The sequence below is a fragment of the Chiloscyllium plagiosum genome, unplaced genomic scaffold, assembly GCF_037043375.1.
Source record: "Chiloscyllium plagiosum isolate Xiang-an unplaced genomic scaffold, Cpla_swu_hap1 HiC_scaffold_3, whole genome shotgun sequence".
Classification (NCBI taxonomy): domain Eukaryota; kingdom Metazoa; phylum Chordata; class Chondrichthyes; order Orectolobiformes; family Hemiscylliidae; genus Chiloscyllium; species Chiloscyllium plagiosum.
The window spans coordinates 72,105,854-72,111,853 of NW_028270141.1; positions in this window are offsets into that span (position 1 = coordinate 72,105,854).

A 6,000-nucleotide genomic window follows, 5' to 3' on the forward strand; every position below is an offset into this window, starting at 1 on the left:
CATCTTTCGAATTACTCACATACTGTCACCCAAAATATTGTGACAGAAATCCATTGAATTAGCATTTTAAACCAACTGTGCTTCCTGCTTTCCTGGTGTCCGATGGGAAGTTGCTTGCTAGATTCACCGTATATTTTAGTGAAATGATACGGTTGAGATTCACACAGTGCAAGAGTGAAGAGGAGCCCAGAAACAGGTGGAAAAGCCTAAAAGTAAAAATCTAAAGGCCCCAATGATACTAATGGCTATGGCACATTTGAATAAATACTAAATCCTACTGAACAGAAAACAACAAATGCCAGAGATCACAGCAGATCAGACTGTACCCATGGAGAGAGAGCAAGTTAACATTTCAAGTCTAGATGATTCTTTATCAGAGCTGAAATGAAGTATGGAGAGGCTAGTGTTTATGCTATAGTAGTGGAGGGAGGTGTGGGGGTAATGGGTGGATGGTGCTGGTGGAGAAAAGATGCTGATAGTTCAGATTAAGTGATCGGAATGTGAATATCAGAACAGTGGTGTCGAAGAGTGGTGCTAAAATGCACAGCTGGACAGGCAGCATCCGAGGAGCAGGAGAATCGACGTTTCGAGCATAAGCTTTTGATCTTCTCCTGCCAGACTTGAAAGGACAGACAGTCCTGCTGGAATGGGGAAGGAGAGAGAGGACATGACAACAGAACATAACAAGCTAAAGAAAGGGAAGAAATGGTTCGCAACCTGAAGGTGTTGAACGCCATGTTAAGTCCAGAAGGCTGGAAAGTGCCTAGTCTGAAGATATGCTGTTCCCTCCAGTTTGCACTGTGATTCACTGCAGCATGCTGAGTATAAACAAGTGGATATGCGAGCAGGACACTGTGTTAAAATGACCGACTATGGGAAGGTCGGTGTTTGCTTGCAGACCGGAGGTGTTGTGCAAAGCGGTCAACCAGTCTGCGTTTGGACTCTCCAATGTAGAGTAGTCCACATTGGGTGCAGCGAATACAGTAAACAAGATCGGAGGAGGTACAGGCGAAATGCTGCTTCACCTGGAAAGACTGATTAAACCTTGGGATGGTGAGCAGGATGGAGGTTACGTGGGAAGGTGCCGTGGAGAGGGCAGGGGGTGAGTGGTGTTGGTGGTTGTGGAATGTACTAGGGTGTCCCAGGGGAACAATCCCTGTGAAATGCAGACGGGGGAGTGAAGGGAAGATGTGTTTGGTGGTGGTGTTCTGCTGGAGTTGTCTGAAATGGCAGAGAATAATCCTTTGAATGTGGAGGATGGTGGGATGAAAAGTGAGGACAAGGGGAACCCGATTACGCTGTTGTGAGTGATGGGAAGGGTCAAGGATAGAAGCACGATTGATAAGTCAGGTACGGTTGAGAGCCTTGTCAACCACAGTAGGTGGGACACTTGGCTACACTTCACTGGTAGGTAAAAATGGGAATTTAGTGGAAGGAGATTAGAGTCAGAGAGTCATATAGATGGACAGCATGGAAACAGACCCTTCGGTCCAACTCGTCCATGCCGACCAGATATCTCAACCTAATCTAGTCCCATTTGCCAACACTTGACCCATATCCCTCTGAACCCTTCCTATTCATATACCCATCCAGATGCCTCTTAAATGTTTTAATTATACCAGCCTCCACCACTTCCTCTGGCAGCTCATTCCCTACACGCACCACCCTCTACATGAAAAAGTTGCCCCTTAGGTCCCTTTTATATCTTTCCCCTCTCACCCTAAACCTATGCCCTCTAATTGTGGACTGCCCAACCCCAGGGAAAAGACCAGAAACCCATGGAAGTAGTCTCCGGGAAGCAATACTTGGGGAAAATTCCCTACACTTTGTGCAGAAGGCGCAGATCATAGTTGCTGCTTTATGAGAGATGAAAGAATGCTTGGGATTCTACCAAACATTAGTGAGAGCTGAGAATTCTGAAGAACCTGGAAGGAAAACTCCCACTCCTCCTACTCTATAAAAAGTTCAGTGACCAGCAAAGTTTCAAAACCTACCTGAGCCTCCTCTGACCAGTCACTTATCCAGTCATGTTGCTACTGTCCACCTGTAGACAGTATAAAACGCAAAAACTGAAAGAACTACAGATGCTGTAAATCAGAAACAAAACCAGAAATTGCTGGAAAAGCTCAGCAGGCCTGGAAACATCTGGAAGAACAGTTTTGAGGAAGGATCACTCTATCCGAAATGTCAACTCTTGATTTCTCTCCACAGCTGCTGCCAGATCTGCTGAGTTTTTCCAGAGATTTCAATTTTTGTCTCTGACAGCACAAGACGTGCCTGCATTGATTATAAAATCATCTTGGAGGTATCAATGACATATTCTGGCCATGATTTTCAGTCTTAAGTATGGTCCCCATCTGCTTTAAGTAGAAGCCTGGTCTAAAGCCCGAATCACCATCATCTGTGATCCACTGGTCAGGAACAGAGCTGCTTGGCAGCAGAACTCTCATTTTTAAGATTTTAAGCAATCATTTCTCCATTTCCTGCACGGAGATTAATAGGAGGGGGCAAAAACCAAAGTCACCACTTTAGGAAAGTAAATTCAATTTCACCCCTCCCCAGCATCACCCCCTTTCCACTCCTCCCCCATCCCAAGGTGTAGGGCTTGTCTGTTAGCTTTGCTATTCGGGGAAAGATAAACCCACTGACCATGGTCCACACTAATTAGTCCCTGTTGACCAGTAGTCACAATCACTTCTTTATTTTACTCTATCTTCTTTCATGTTCCATGCATCCAAAAGGCCAAATTCATAAACAAAACTCCATTATCTTCCAGTCATACAGAATGAAGACCACCAAAGAAACATTGGGAGATTGCCTGGAGATTTTGAACCTTTTATTTTGCATTGTACAGTCCCTTTATAAAGAAATCTTATATGCTGTAATTTTTATCCTTTTATCCCAGTGCCACTGGCTGCCTCCAGGGCAGTTTCACAAATTTCCAGCTCCTCTGTAAAGGCAGACACCTGAGAGCTGCCTGTGGTGGTGCACATGCCTGCCAAGTTCATGTTAATGAAAGAACATCCCCCTGATCGTGCATAATTTGGCACAGTCACAGCCAGAAGTTCCCAGAAGATGGATCTCATCATTTATATCAAGATCAAAGGCCCACAGCATTTCAGGACCCTCTGCGTTGAGAGATGGAAGAAACGCAAAGTACTTTGTTCTCAAATATTTCCTTTCTGAAAATAATTGCTTGGATATTGCTGTGAGCATGTGAATCCATTTCTAATATAAACTGCTTCATATAATGAGCATTTTGATGCTGCTTCCAATTCTGCAAATATCTAATATTACAAGGCTATGGAACTATCATAGATGCATAAGTTTTCAAATGTCACTGTCTCAATTACCTTACCACTGAAAGTGCATGGAAAGTGCACTTGTTTCCTCTGAGCCTATTATGATGCATTAATAGCTATTTTGCTGAATGGATCAAAGCTTTTCATAAGAACAAGGATACAAGAAACAGACTTGAACAAATGGATATCAATTTATACAACATGAGTAGAGTTTGCTGATCGGTTGGGCCATCATTGGAATGAGATATAGCAGGAAAAATTCATTGTCAATCTTAGTTCCCAGACCAGGAAGGTAGACTCTGATTTGGTCAGAATGGTAATGTAGCAAAGATTAGAAGTCTTTGTGACCCTTTTTATTTCCAGTGAAAAAGGTGCAACATCAGTGTGAATTCCTTTTGTCTTCTGTCATGAAAATAAATCATAACCCAAAATTACTTCCAGATACATTGAACCTCAAAGTGAAACTTGTACATTTTAAGGCAATGACATACAAGCCACAAGCTGACTAACAGTGTAAATGCAGTGTTCTTCTGAAATCCCTGTAAAGAGTTCTGAGAAGAATCAAGTAATCCCACATCTGAAGAGTGCCATGGGAATTTCAAAGTTAAAAATCATACAACACCAGGTTATAGTCCAACAGGTTTATTTGGAAGCACTAGCTTTCAGAGCGCTGCTCCTTCATCAAGTAGCTGCCTGATGAAGGAGCAGCGCTCTGAAAGCTAGTGCTTCCAAATTAACCTATTGGACTATAACCTGGTGTTGTGTGATTTTTAACTTTGTCCACCCCAGTCCAAGACTGGCTCCTCCACATCATGGGAATTTCAGACAATAGTACTTTGAAGGGAGCTACGCCATTGAAAAACCGAGCTGTGATTTCCTTTGGTTTGTCTCCCAAACTGTTGACGTGACGAGTTGATAGAAAGGCTGCTCTGGAAATAAAGACATATTTGTGTCTTGCTCTTCCAGGAAGTCACAAGAAAGAGGAACAACCATCAGCTGCAAGGCCTTGTCCGTGTATTGTGTGCTAGAGAGCTGAGGTGTGAGTATCTCAACATGTTTGGCTTGTGCTTTCTAGTCCTGTTGTGTTAAAGTGTGCTGTGAAGATGTGCGGCTGAGAAATTCCAGCAAATACCCCTGTGTACCAGATATCCCAGCACCTAAAGAGAAATACAATCTCTCTGATTGCTGAAAAACAAGTAAAGCCACTCAAGAAGGAAGCAGGACAAATCTCTCTGTGGATTGCAGAACCAGGATTTTTCAAATAACTACTTAACTGCCAAAGTCAACATTATCCAAAACACCCACCTTAGCATTGCTTTGTTTCACAATCTATTTGTCATTGGTCACCCAAACTGCTTCATAACTCTTTTCCATTTTTCACTCACCTTGCATTTCTGATCCATGTGGATTTATGCCACATGTTTTCATCTTTTCTCTCAATTTAATAGCTCATGACTCAAGAAAGCCTGTTTAAATTATTGGTTTTTAAAACATAAATATATTTCAGTTGGTGAAAGCTATCCACAAGAGAAGTGATCCTTCATTAATCTAGTTGTTGAGAATAATCTTAGGAGGAGATCAATAAAGGAGGAGACCAGTTCATCCATCCTCATAAACAACTGGGACCCTTCCTCAAAGACTGGTCGACACCTACATAAAAGAGGGTCCTGTGTTAATATGCATAGTTTATAGCACACACCTAGACACCCACTGCGAGCCCAACTACTATTCTTAAGTTGGTTTCCAGTGTAAAGTTCAAGTTATTTAGCAGAATCACATCTAATGAAGTGCGTACTGTTCTGAGTTTTGCAAGCTTTGCAAAATCTATCAATGAGTTCCTATGGTGTAATATATTTGCATGTGCAGGAGGTAATACACAGAACCCCATTTTATGTAGGCAAAAGGAATTTTTACGTACAATTTGCCACAGTCCCAGGGTAACACGATAAACAATCAGAGTCTTCCTGCCTGATGTGAGAATAAAGATTGTCAGTTAACAGTCCTGCTGCATCTTCATGCCAATGCTCAATCCTTTTACCCAGCTGTAAAAATTGGTGCCTCTTTTTCCAAGTCTGTTTCTTACATCCTAGTCCTAGATGAGTGCAAGGCACTTTGCTTCAATGTCTTGGCTCCTTTTAGCAATGTTTAAGTTCTGTATTGCCAAGCAATTAGTTATAATTATACACATGAACAGTATAATTCTTGCAATGGGATAAGCTGAATATATTATTTTCAATGCTTTGGACCTAGCTAACAGGGAAATTTAGATAGAATATTAATGGTAATGAAGAAGATAGGGTTAGCAATGAGTGCACAGGAGCATAAAAGGCTAAACTAATTTATCACTGTACCCGATTTATACATGACAAATATATGCTCTTCCTTTCCTTGCATAGTGGATTTTTAATAGTGCAAATGTAATGAAGGCACACTTGAACAACACCATCCATCAGCTCTCTGAGAAGGTTGTATTCGACATTTTAAGTGCTGAGCCCTGGGGTAGAACAGACAATGCAACATTTGGGAGAAAACATAGTGTCTCTCTTTGGACAATTTTGTGCATTTCAATACAACACCGATGGAAACCTTATTATCTACAGACAAAGCACGTAATGGACTAGAATTTTTTGGGGGGAACTCCCAATACCTGAAGTTCATGTAAACCCAATCTTTAAGAATTCATCCAATTGTAAGAAAA